At 36.3% G+C, this 12,374-nt stretch overlaps 1 long non-coding RNA gene across 3 annotated transcripts in view; it reads right to left on the reverse strand.

Annotated features, from left to right (window-relative positions):
• LOC139669704 (uncharacterized) overlaps positions 1 to 8,805 on the reverse strand; it is a 32,924-nt gene extending 24,119 nt beyond the window's left edge. For all 3 annotated transcript variants that reach the window (XR_011697310.1, XR_011697308.1, XR_011697309.1), the window contains exons 1-2: positions 8,545 to 8,805; positions 1,301 to 1,442 (exon numbers count right to left, since the gene is read on the reverse strand). This is a non-coding gene — a long non-coding RNA (uncharacterized lncRNA). The remainder of the gene's footprint in view (positions 1 to 1,300; positions 1,443 to 8,544) is intronic.
• Between the last annotated feature and the right edge of the window lie 3,569 nt (positions 8,806 to 12,374).

Here is a 12,374-nt window from a genome sequence, read left to right on the forward strand (position 1 = left end):
AAGGAATTATGGGGAAACTGAGTATAAGGATAGGAAAAGATGATCTAGAGATACAGGTTATCCTGTCAACATTTCCTTTTTTATTATTATTTTAATTCAAAATTTGAACTTGAATGAAGTACTATTAGGCAGTGGCAATCAGTTGGTCTATCTACTTACCTATGTATCTATTCATTTTGGCAGGCATTATTTTGTCTACATAATTTTGTATATATTCACCCTACACAAAGCTCAAGAATGAACCTTGACTCTTTGGACTCCCTGTGTTGAAGAGCAGTGATTACAGTGGTGCTCCAACTATAGTCTGCAATAAAGGGGAATCCAGCCTCCATGAGATTGGATAATAAAGGATACCCATCATGGATTTCCAGCAATAGCCAGAAAACATATTCAAGTTGGAAAATGCTCCATTATTCTGTACAGAGAGTTATAATGCAACTCAGGAATATCTGATAATGCATTTCTTAATCCATTAAAATTACTGTCTCAGGATTTATTTTTCCTAAATTGTGCTTCTAAAAGATGGTCACCCTGTATTTCCTATGTAGTGATTGAAATAGTTCAGACAAAACATAATTTGAAGGAATATGTTTGTGTTTGTTAACGATAAACAAAGCCTAGTTAGATGAGAATTAGACATCAGAGTTTGAGAAGTTCACACTTCATTCTACCCATAGTGGAAGCAAATATATAACACAGCTACATTTAGCAAATCTGCTGTGAGTCAACAAAATACAATAGTGCCAGGTTTATACAGAATTGGACAGAAGGTAGAATGGAAATCATTCCATTTCCTTGTCCATTTCATATTCGATGATATTTAATTTGGTATATTTTCCTAAAGAATGTTCTTAACATTCAGGATGAGGTTCATCTCACCTAACTTAATAACTATATCTGAGATAGTCATACTAGGCCCCTGTACTATATTAACCATAGTCAGTGGATAGAAACAGTATGGCACAGTTCATATAAATTCATACACATTCTCTTACAATTATGTGCATTGTACTTGAAAATTCCTGTTACTGTCTATGAGCTATTAAAAGGACTCATAGTGGTCAACTCAGAGTTGTATTATGCGCAAGTATCTAAACGTGTTTTAAGAGTTCCAACTTCAGCTACAATTGGATTTTATTGGCTAATTAATTACTGAAGTAATTTTGTAAGATTTAACCAAACACGAAGCACCTATTCTCATTAAAAAGACAACTACACAAAACAAAACACAAAAAAAAAAACCAACCTGGAAATCTCCCACAACAAATAGAAAAACATCTGCCACATAATCTCCACTTACCTTTAATCACTTGAAAGTGCTCCCACTGAAGATGAGGGGAAAACTCTCTTGACTTTTGGAGAATTATTTGGCCCAACTTGCTATATACAGATTGAAAAGTCTTCAATGAGAAAAGAGGAAATCATAAATCCAAGTGAAAGATCTGTGTACAGAGGAAAATAACACAAAAGCTGCTTAATAGGACTGACTTTGCTCCTAGTTTTCATGCTGTAAGTCAAATAAAATATAAGGCAAAAATTACTCAGTTCTGTTTGCACTTTCTTGCCAAAATGTAGACAGTTAGTTAAAGGAACAGCTGTTGTTGCTGTAGACAAATTGGTCTGTAGAAATTAATTATGATTATTAAGAATAATTCTGTCCTGGGTCACAGATGCAATGACATAAGTTCTGTTATAGACATTAACCAGACAAGTCTTTGCTTCATGCAACTATAAAATCAAGAAGCCTACTCAGTTTGATAAAAACCTTCGTGATGTTTTTGCATGACGGACCTGAAGAGGGATATTTGTTTATGTGTGTTTTGTTGGGGATTTTTTTTATCTGAATCATTGATGTAGGAAAAAGTCCAAATGTTTTCCAAAACAAAATGAAATTGCAGATTTCTTCTGGACAAGTTCTGGGCCTAGCTCAGTATACTTCCAATCATGCATAAGAAAGTAATTTTGTTTTAACAAAATATCTTTGTAAAATGCTGAGTTATGGAGACACAATTATGCATTCTGAGGGGGTTTCCTTGTTTGGTTTGGGGAACCTGTAACAACTACGTCTAAGTTACTTGCTAGGTTTTATATATATGTATCTGTGTAGATATGGGTACTTTCAATAAATTTTGGTCACAGAAAAGATTTCTAAGGTTTTAGAATATAGAACCACTTCATACTTCATTACTCATAGTAACATAGGGACAGGAAAAGAATTTATTTCTGGACTGCTAACTGAATAAATACCAATATCAGGTTTAAACATATTTTCTGGCCTGTAAAAAAGTTTGGAAAATGAAACTCTTTAAAACTAATTCCATGATTACCCGATTTTATTAGGTCTTCCTCCAGAGTGATCACCATCAACTAAAGTGGTAAATTATGTCAAGTCTTGACACAAGTCAAGAGCAGACAAAAAAAAAAAAAAGGTGGGATTTGCTGGAGCTCACTAATCTGTTAGAAAACTTTGTGTAAGATTCCCTTTATAAACTGTTAAGGTGATGGGAATGTCTACTGCCCTCAAATTGCTCTGTTTTAATGATCTAAAGTAGGCAGTTCTACATGTTTTCTTAAACCAGCTTCTACTGCATAGTTTCTAAGCACCTTGCAGAAGTGCTTTAAGAAATGTGATGGGCATTTATGATAAGTGATTACTTCTCCCTTTGACCCCTCACTGAAATGACTCCACATTTTATAGAAATTCATCTGACTTCCAGACAGCTGTATTTATTTTCTTAATCTCATAAAACTTTTTCTTTCCTTCAATTTTGGTTGTGGTTTTATTTTTCCCTAGTGAAAAAAAAAATAAAATCATCCATTTGTTTGATGCAGATGTATATATTGTCTTCTATCATAAAGTATTTTCAAATCCAGGTTAAAATTGCTAAACAAATTTGTTGGAAATGTTTCCGAGGATTGATACATACAACTAGAAATGGTGGACTACTTTTTCCAACACTACTCTTCTGTTTGCAGAAGACTGTAAGAATTGAAGATAAATAAATTCCCTTGACTCTCTGAAGAAAACATATCTCACATATATCTGTTGGTAAAACATAATCTTTAAGGATTAGCTAGTGATGTCTAAGGAATTTTTGTTCAGATTTTTATAGTAAGAAAAAGCCTTAAAGAACCAGATCCCCCTCAAATCAACATCCCAGTCATAACAATGAAATAACCCTACCAGCTGCTCAAATAATAGTAACAATAATGACAATAAAACAATAACAATAATAATGAACAAGAAAAAGAGAAGATTAAAAAATGGAAGACAGAAATGCCCTCTTGTCCCTCTTTGTTTTGCAAATGTTAGTTACATTCAGACTTTGCAATTTCTGCCAAGAAGATACACTTGGAAATGAGATGAGATAAAAATAATGAAACTGATTTCCCTATACTTCTCACTCTCCTGTCTCCATTTTGGTAAGAAATTGTGAAAATGGCTTTTATTTCCTTTAAATAACTTTTTGTTTGTTTCTTCCATCGAGAAAGCAAACAGTTAGTTCTTTGCATAGTCATACCAAATCCACTTGTCAGATATTGCTGTTGCTCGTGGACCCCCAAAAATGCCACACTCATATACTTTGGACAATCTTTACCTAAATGGTCTGGAAAACAACCTGAACTGAAAACAAAACAAACAAACAAACAAAAACCCAAACAAAACAAACAAAACCCCACCAAAAATAATAATAATGATGTTGCAATTTACAATTGATTATTTTGCAAGATTCCAAGGAGAAGAAGCAGTCTTCTGTATGTTTTTTAGTTTGTCTTTTCCTTTCCATTTTCCTTTCTATTCCTTTGCCTGTCATTTTACTTTTTAAGTTTTGTTTTAAAAGATAAATTTAAGAAATCTTTAACCCTTGAAAAAACTTATTTAAGCATTGTAATATAATAGATGGTTTAGTTTTTATAAATTTGTAGTTTTCACTTTTTACTATTAGGTAGTCTGCACAGTGTTCTCTGCATTAAAGTGTGAGACAGGTTGAAATAAAGATACCTGACAAAGATCATATGACTGACTTCTGAGGCAATCAAAAGTACTGATCATCTCTTCCTTTGATAAATTTCAGTTATTACATTTGAGAGCATAATTAAGTATCTGATATGAACAATTATAGACTAGATCACAAGTTTCCTCTATTTTAGGCTGGAGTTGTCTCTCAAACCGGAAAGTAAATCTACATATTGGAAAATAAAAATATTAATTTTACTTAAATCTATACATTTAAAAACTATGTGCCTATTTAAGCTATTTAGATTTCTATTCTGTCAAAGAGGGGAATCTGAACAGTAAAGAGTATTCTCAATATGTGACAAGAGCAAAGTAGATATTTGAGCAGACATCTAGACTTTAAATGCATAGAGTCAGGTCAAATGAATCACAGCTTAACAGTCAGAGAGGTGATTCATTTGAATATTATCTTCCATTGTCTGGCTGTCTAAAACTGTCTGTACTGGAGATGTTCTCATCTGGCACTTAAAAAAAGTTGTTTCTTTTGGGCTTTATAATCAACAGCTAGGACTCTTTCAGAAATTTTGGAGTGTTTTCAAGCAAAAGAGAGTTTCCAGTGATTATAGGAGCTCTAAAAGTTGTTTCAGATTTATTAACAGTGATAGTAAATATAATTCAACACTGTATTGTACAATCAAACATGAAAACCGATTTGATGCTGTATATTTACAAGCAAAGAGAAATTTGTATTCAAACAGACTGCAGAGAAGCTTAAACGTGCTTTTAGTTTTTTGGCCACAAGATTATCACCTTCCTCTATGAAGATCATTGTTTCTGAGCTTACTTGTACAGTATGTAATGTGGTTGAGTTGGTTGGTTGGTTTTAGGTTTCATGAGAAGGAGGAGGATACTGACTTTTATTTTAACATAATCCACATCTTTAAGTTTAAATACAGCACTACAAAATTACATGTCATTCTCTTGAGATCTTGCTGTGAGTAGACAGAAAATGTACAGTGCTCCTGAAAGAAATATTCTCTAACAGACTGTTTGACACTTTTATTGAAGGATACAAACAAGATATGTAAAAACATTTGCCCGAATATAATTTCATATTTGTTCTCAAGGTTAGGTAAAAAATTATGTCATCTATATTTGTACAATGGAATGTTAAATAGTGATAGAACAACTATGCATTTTGGCATAACACTGAGAAAATACGCTGAAATGACTAGATATTCTGCCAAAGCAGACTCATTTATCCATGGATATCATTGGAAATCATTAACTAAACTATTCAACTATTCACAGGTGTTTCTAAACTGTGGGCTAGTGACTGCACAAATAGCAGTCACATTTTGCAATTCTGTGACATTTCCTCTGTGCCTTTAAACACCCTTGAAGTAGTAAAACCTTTTTTCTGTACCTTTGAGACATTTACAAGTTAGTTCACATTTCCTTATGTGAAATAAAGGGAATTGTTTAACTGACAGTGCCAGTGGAAAGTGACTGAAAATAGCTTAAAAAAATATAGATATGTTGCACCTAAGGATACATCACGATGTATCAGACAGTGGCTCAATATCCAAATGGACACCACCAATAGTGGTGTCCCTCAAAGTTCCATTCTGGGATCGATATTACTTAATGTCTTCGTTAATGACATAGCTAGGATTGAGTGCACTCTCAGCAAGTTTGTGGATAAAACCAAACAGTAGTGCAGTTGATTCATGGGAAGGAAAGGATTCCATCCAGACCAGACCTTGACAGTTGTGAGGATTGAGCACATGTGAACCTCACAACTGGATGAAATCCTTTCCTCCCCATGAATCAACTTCTGAAAAGCCTTAGGTTTGTTTTTACCTCAAATTTATGTCCATGGAAAATGCTGCTACATTTTCTCTAGGAGAAAATTTAGTGAGAAAATAGACATTTTGGTAAAAGATTTTACAGGGATAACATAACCAACACAGAAGTATTTCACCAAAAAGCCCAGCACAAAAACTCAGTTCACAAAAACATCCACCACAAGGCAACCAGTTGTATACAACACTACTGGTTTTAAGTTATCCATGAGATGAAGAAAAGTCTAAAGGAAGAAAAGAGAGACTAAGGAAATAAAAAAGTGAGGAAAGAGAAGAAAGGGAAATAGTTGCTGCCAAGAGATCACATGTTGGGAGACTCCCAAAATGGAGACCCTGGGTGCCTTTATATAAAAAGTTTGGCTACCGTGACCATGCCTCCCAGGCAGGACATCTGGGTCATTGATCACTCAGTGCCTTCAAGGACAGAGTGAGGCATGCTGTAGCCAATCACAGTCTCCAGGGGGCATGATATGGGCAGGCTACTAGGCAGGCCTTCCTTGACTGACAGGCCAGATACATGGTTCTTGGTGCTGCCATGTGCTCGCCATGGACATGGCCATGTTGGCTGCAGGGTTTGTTCGGCTCTGCTGAGAGGTTGCGGGTCATGTGCTGTCTTGGCCCTGCCATGTCCTCTCTGGACAGGCCTTATCAAGTGCCTGTAGGCTGAGCCTAGCACTTCCCCTGCACACACACTCACAGTGAGTTGGCTCCAAACCACATGAATATATAATTCAGTGAGATTCGACTCCAGTATTTCACAGGCTGGAGTATCTCTCCTATGATGATAGGTTGAGAGAGTTGGCATTGTCCAGCCTGGAGAAGAGAAGTATCTGGGGAGACCTTTTTGCAGTATTTCAATAAACAAAGAGGGCTTATAAGTAAGATGAAGAGAGACTTTATATCAGGGCCTGCAGTGCCAGGAGAAGGGGCAACATTTTTAGATGGATAGAGAGTAGATTTGGATGGATGTAAGGAAGAACTTTCTTTTATGATAAGGGTGGAGAGACATTGGAACAGATTACTCAGGGAAGTTGTACATGCTCCATCTCTGTAAGTGCTGGAGGGGGTTTTGAGTAACCTGATCTTTTGAAAGATATCTCTGCCCATGATGGGATTGGGACTAGATGATCTTCAAAGTCCCTTCCAACCCAAACCATTCAATGATTCCACAGTAAATTGTTGTAAAATTTAATTTCCTATCTTGTTCTTCCTATCCCATGGACTCAAATACAGATATGTAAGGCAGGTATTGACTCAAGAAATATTGACCAACAAAAATTCTCAAAATCCATCATTTCTTTACTACATTTTGTATAATTTTTACTATATGTACAGTTTTAATTAAATGAAAATTAAATAAAAATGTATTCAATTACTGTCATGCTGCATGTATTGTTACTAGTATTATGCAATACATAGCATTAGAAAAGTTTCTGATGACCATCTGGCATCCTGAATCACTCTGCAAGTGTTATGTTTTTACCTACCGAGTCAGGTATGTAAATGTAACACAATACACCTATATCTATCTGAGATAAGTCAGTCAAGACTTACTAGAAAAGACAGAAACAAGCTTGAAAGTTAGCTTTAAATGTTAAAGGCTGGTAAAAGATAAAAAACATTTTTCCAGTACATCATTACTTGCTTTTATTACCCATAAGTTTTAAAAGCAGAATAGACAGAGCTTTAATGATAATATTCCTGGTGACTATTACTGTGTAAGATAAAGTTTTTATGGTTTGAAGAATGCTTTACATTATATGTACATTTATTTTACATACAGTGCTTCTCTTCATGTGTAAGTAGATATGTACCATGCTTTCATCATATGCTAGCCAGCCCATATCTCCTCCTGGCAAGATATACTGTCATATGTTGTCAATTTAGTCTTCAGTTTATTCTCTTGACTATCACAGGTAGGACACTTATCTCTGCAACCCAGAATGTTTGCATATATTGTGATGGTATGTAAGTATTGGTGCATGTAAACTACATGCCCAGATGAAGGAGCAGAGGAATCATTTCTAGCTTTGACTAACCAATGTCTTTTTTTTTCCTTTTTTTCATGAATCCACATGCTAGCAGCAGAAGAAGTACCATTAGTTAGTTGAGAAGGTTAGAATAGTGAAGGACAGTGTTTATACGGTATCACTGCTATCAGAAATAACTGCAAAGCTCTTTGCTATGGACATTAATAATGCTGCTATGTTGTTAAATGGAAAAATCCACTGAGCATTTAAATTATAAATACTTCAAATTTTAAAAGTCTTAAGAAAAAGCTCTAAATGATAATTAGTTTTAGCTTCATACTTGAAAAGGAAAATTTGTAAGTAGCCATTTTGGAAAGAACTGTAATGGTTCTAACATTATAGCTATATATTTAGTCCAATAAAATAATCAAGTAATCAACTAAGTTCATAAAATCATAGATTATGCTGAGTTGGAAGGGACCTATAAGGATCATCAAAGCCCAACTCCTGGCCCTACACAGGACACCCCAGGAATCCCACCATGTATCTGAGAGCATTGTCCAAACATTTCTTGAACTCAGACAGGCTTGGTGCTGTGACCACGTCCCTGGGAATGCTGTTGCAGTATGCAACTGCCTTCTGGGTGAAAACCTTTCCCCTACTATCAAACCTAAACTTTATCTGACTCAGTTTCATGCCGTTTTCATCAAGTTCTATCACTGGTAATAAGAGTGAAGAGATTGGTACTTGCCGTTTTGTTTCCCCTCATGAGGATTTTGAAGACTGCAATGGGGTCTCCCCTCAGTCTCCTCTTCTCTGGGCTGTGATCTGTTAAACACTGCCAAACACCACACACACAGAGCTCAATTCCAAAACAGAGGAATCTGACATAAATATCCAGAAATCCACAGAGAATCATATATATGAATGAAGTTCCTAAAAATGTAACTGTGTGCCCAAGCTCAGTCACTGGTTTTCTTTTTAAAAGGAACCTCAAGTCTTCTATGTTTGACTAGGCAGATACGAAAGAATGATTTTAGCAGATTTGCCAGCACTCCTAATCCAATTAATCTTATTAAGTTCAGCAGAACTTGCTGTCTTTGGCTTGTTGCCTCAGAACACTTAATTAATTTGGCCTCTACTTGTGATTTTCGAGGGAAAGATGCCTAACTTATTAACTAGTTCTGCAAAATCATAAATACAGTACTTAAATACAAGGACAGATTCTTGAATTTTCTCTTAGGCACTAGGAGACAATGTAAAGTGATGAAAAGAGGCCCTTTCCTCCTTTATTATGAACTACCCAGAAAAAATTAACAGAAAGCACAAAAAACTTTTTATTTTCCTTAATTCATTGAAAATTATATTAAAAATGATACCTACAATGAAGAAGAGGAAACCCAACATCTTCATCTTAATTTTCCTTCTAGGTATGCTAGAAACATGGTCCTCTGTTCATATTCTTTTTGGCTCCATTACTGTTACATTCCTGGTTGCTTTGGGGGTAGCAAAATAAAATAGAACATTTCCCTTTTTACCTCATTACAGCTCCCACAGTTTCTACTTAAATCAGAATCCTGAGCAGGCTTCTGCTTCACACAACAGGTTGTTACCAGATTATCAAAACCACTCAACTCCCTTTCTTTTCAATGTCAGGGTAGAAATAGTTTCCTTCTACAACTTTCCTCTCTGATATGCCCAATGCATGCTTGTGGCATCTTCAGTCCACACAGTATCTCTAACATGAGTCAGCAGAGGAGCTGAAGCTGACTGAGACTGACAGCACTTGATTGATGATACATGGCTAAGTGTGCAGAAGCTGCTTGGCGGAAATTACTTTAATGATTGATTTGAATATGCCTGATGCTGGTAGACTACTTAAATGTGAGATACTGAACCTCTTGAATAAAGAAAAATTAAACTGAGTTGGTGGCTGAGGTAGCATAAGAAAAAACAGCTGATTTATCTTGAATTTATTTACTATTTGTAACTGTTCTGGTAATATTTTTGGCCCACTTTCTTGAATCACACAAATAAGAAGGCATATAACAAAAAAGGGAGGATATATCTTTGTGCATCTAGACTGATTTCTCTACTCTCTCATTGTCCTTTTTCACAGAATTACAGAATTATAGAATCATAGAATATGTCAACTTGGAAGGGACCCACAAGAATCATCAAATCCAACTCAGTCCTGAACAGGACCACCCCCAAGAGTCACACTATTTACCTCAGGTTATTTTCCAAATGATTCTTGAACTCTGGCAGGATTAGTGCTGTGACCACTTGCCTGGGGAGCCTGTTCCAACACCCAGCTACCCTCTGGGTGAAGAACCTTAGAAAATATTCAACCTAAACCTCCCCTGACACACCTTCAGGCCATTCCCTCAGTCCTGTCACTGGTCACCACAGAGAAGAGATCAGTGTCTCACCCTCCTCTTCCCCTCACAAGGAAGTTGTAGATGGCAATGAAGTCTCCCCTCAGTCTCCTCTTCTCCAGGCTAAACAGACCAAGTGACCTCAGCCACTCCTCATAAGGCTTCCCCTCAAGGTCCTTCATCCCCTTTGTTGCCCTCCTTTGAACACTCTCTAATAGCTTAATATCTTTCTTATATTGCAGTGCCCAAAACTGCATACAATATTCAAAGTAATACCACCCCAGTGCAGAGCAGAGCGGGACAATCCCCTCCCTAGATGGGCTGGTGATGCTTTGCCTGATGCCCCCCAGGATATGGTTGGCCCTCCTGGCTGCCAGGGAGCTGCTGACTCATATTCATCTTGCCATCAACCAGGACACCCAGGTCCCTTTCTGTTTTACAGCATCTCATTCCCCAGTCTGTATTTACATAGAGGGTTGCCCCATCCCAGGTGCAGAATCTGGAACTTTTCCTTCTTGAATTTCATGTGGTTGGTGATTGCCCAGTCCTCCAATTTCTTGAGATTTTTCTGGAGAGCATCCCTGCCTTTGAGGGAGTCAATGGCTCCTCCCAGTTCTGTGTCACCTGCAAACTTGCTTAGTATCCCTTCCAGTCCTCTGTCCAAGTAATATATGAAGATGTTGAAGAGCACGGGGCCTAAGATGGAGCCCTGTGGAACCCCACTAGGGACAGATCACCAGTCTGATGTTCCTCTATTCACTACTACCCTCTGTGCTTGATCTGTGAGCCAGTTGATCACCCACCACAAGATCTGATGTATTTATCCAGTTATGTGCTGGACATTTTGTCCAGAAGGGTTCTATGAAAATCAGTACCAAAAGCTGTACTAAAATCCAACATCAGTTGGCTTTTCATCAACCTTGTCATTAGATATCCTATGATCTTTACCATAATTCACCTTTAAGTCTCTCAACTGCTACAAAAAATAACAATAATGTTCCAGAAGCAATTTACCTTGTAAATAAATTCAAATTAACCCCCTTATCCTCAAATTGGCAGCAAATTGTGAGCTAATGAACCAACACATAGCCCCACTGTTTTGAGATAGAATAACATTCACGCCCCAGTTTTAAGTAGTTTGCCTGTGGGCAATAGGTTACAACCATATGGAGATCCGCTGACTTCACATAGGGTAAAGCTGAGAGCTTGATCCTGTGCAGTGCTGTCATATAAAACTGACAATCCAAACACAATCCCAACTGCAAAATCCAGGGTCTAGATTCATCCCACCAAACTTTAGAGATCTGAGGTGTTAGATTTATCAGCAATGTGCTCTTAGGCTACAAAGGCTCTCCAGAGAAGAACTGATTATAGATAGAGACAACGACATCACAGATATTAAATCAAAAGTATAAATTTAAATGGAACTAATTCAGGCTTTGCTTTATAAACTTCTTCAGGAGAGAAACCATAATTTGATTTTTTTCTGTGATGCATTTGATGAACTTTTGAATGGATTAAACACCTATGGATACAAATGACTAGGTTTCAAGAACATTGACAGTAGTCACTCTGACTAATGTTATTCTTTTACTACAAAAGCTTCTCAACATCTTATTTCCATGAGCATAGGTGTAAACATTGTACTGATGTCCATTTCATCATCATAATTATTTTTTGTAAATATAGAAATTACCTCAGCATGTTGAAATCTAAACATTGTTTATGCAGGTTACTATGGTGACATAATTGTAAAACACACCCGGAAATCAAAATTTATTCTGATCTAAATAGCCTGAGTGTTGCAGCATAAGAAAACTGCAAAACATCCATAACTTATTATTTCCTCCTTTTGACGTTATAAAACCCCCTAATCTCTAATCTCTAACCTAGTGCCTTCTAGTGACAAGATTTTCACAGGAAAATGCAAAATTTTCTTATCAGAAAGTATCTTTCTTATTTAGGCAAAAGTCTGCTAACAGAAGTAATTTTCAAGAGGGTTTTTGTTGGTTTGTTTGCAAACAAGACAGAGAAACAAAATGCAATTATTATGTCTATAATGAGAAGACAATGTGGACCAACTGGCTAAGATACATGCAAGAGTACACTTCAGCCATTAAAAAAAAAAAAAAGGAAGTATTCCTGTCCTACTGTTCTATATATCACATGAAATAGTTCTCTTTTGTCCTCTGTAACAAACTGA

This window comes from Pithys albifrons, chromosome 1, assembly GCF_047495875.1.
Source record: "Pithys albifrons albifrons isolate INPA30051 chromosome 1, PitAlb_v1, whole genome shotgun sequence".
In the NCBI taxonomy this organism is placed as follows: Eukaryota; Metazoa; Chordata; class Aves; order Passeriformes; family Thamnophilidae; genus Pithys; species Pithys albifrons.